Genomic DNA, 1826 nt, shown 5'->3' with positions numbered 1-1826 from the left:
CGTGGCTAGAGGATGGTTGGAGTTTATCCAACGCTCAATCATTCCGACTAGCAACCGGTCCGAAGTTACTATAGACCGGGCTATCATGATTCATAGCATCATGATTGGAGAGGAAGTAGAAGTTCATGAGGTTATATCCCAAGAACTTTATAAGGTGGCGGACAAGTCCTATACCTTGGCAAGGTTAGCCTTTCCTCATCTCATTTGCCACCTCTGTTATTCAGTTGGAGTTGACATAGAGGGAGACACCCTCATTGATGAGGACAAGCCCATCACTAAGAAAAGGATGGAGCAAACAAGAGACCCCTCTCATCATGAAATCCCTGAGATGCCTTAAGGGATGCAACTCAGATTAATTAGCAACTCCCAATTTCAACCACTACTTTATTTGGCAGCTCAAGCGTCACCAATTACTCAACCAAAGCCAAAAGGGTAACAGAAAAATCCAAATTATTTATATAAATAAAATACAGCAATCATCAATGACATATAGGTCTGAAATATCTCAATTGTATTAATAAAATAAAATCAATCCAAATATGAAACATTGAAAAGAAATAAATACGAAGAACATTGAACCTGGGATTGAGAGTCACTCCTAAAACTAGGAGAAGTCCTAAATCCTAAATCCTAAAGAGAGAGAGGAGAGAACCTCTCTCAAAACTAGATTTAAATCATGGAAAGTGAATTATGAGAGCATCCTTATGAATGCATGCATTCCCCCACTTTATAGCCTCTAATCTATGTGTTCTGGGCTGAAAACTGGGTCAAAAGTAGCCCAGAAATCACTCCCAGCGCTTTCTAGTCCGTACAGGTCGCAGAAGAGTGACGCAGAGGCGTCGTCCACGCGGCCGCGTGGATTTAGGTTCGCAGATGCGATGCGGCCACGTGATCCACGCGTTCGCGTCACCTGGCGTCGGGGCAGGTATGACAAATTATATATCGTTGCGAAGCCCTGGACGTTAGCTTTCCAACGGAACTAGAACCATCTCATTTGGACTTCTGTAGCTAAATTTATAGCCGTTTGAGTGTGAAGAGGTCAGGCTGGACAACTTAGCAGTTTCTTCAACTTCTTGTATTCCTTCCACTTTTGCATGCTTTCTTTCCATCCTCTGAGTCATTCCTACCTTGTAATCTCTAAAATCACTTAACACACATATCAAGGCATATAATGGAAATAAGAGAGGATTAAACATAGGGAACTTAAGGCCAAAGAAGCATGTTTTCAATCAAAGTACATAACTAGGAAGGCAAATGTAAAACCATGCAAATAGTATGAATAAGTGGGTAAAGAGTTCATAAAAACCACTCAATTGAGCACAAGATAAACCATGAAATATTGGTTTATCACAAGGCTCCTTCCAGACCAAAGTTAGAAGATTTGCTCTTCCTCGAGCAAAAGGTAAGAAAGGAAGAATAAGAAAAGTGAAATAGAAGAGAAGAGGATAATAGAATTCGAATGAAAGGGGGCATAATAGTTATCAGAAATAAGGGGGAAAAAGAGAAAACAAATAAACAAGTAAAAGAAAAATATTTTTTTTTAAAAATATTTACAATAACCAATAATAAGGCACACGTTTGCAATTCCCCAGCAACGGCGCCATTTTGATGTTAGGATTTTTGCTAGTAAAGAATTTTATAAAAATAGTCGCGTTGTAGATATAGATTCTAAACCAACAGAAATCCCTTCGTACAAACGTTTTGGTTGTCACAAGTAACAAACCCCTTTTAAAATTGATAACCGAGTATTTAAACCTCGGGTCGTCTTCTCAAGGAATTGCAGGGAGGTATGTTCTTATTATTGGTTATGAAAAAGTGTGTTTTGG

This window comes from Arachis duranensis, chromosome 2 (genome assembly GCF_000817695.3).
Source record: "Arachis duranensis cultivar V14167 chromosome 2, aradu.V14167.gnm2.J7QH, whole genome shotgun sequence".
NCBI lineage: Eukaryota > Viridiplantae > Streptophyta > Magnoliopsida > Fabales > Fabaceae > Arachis > Arachis duranensis.
This window is presented reverse-complemented; position numbering follows the sequence as displayed.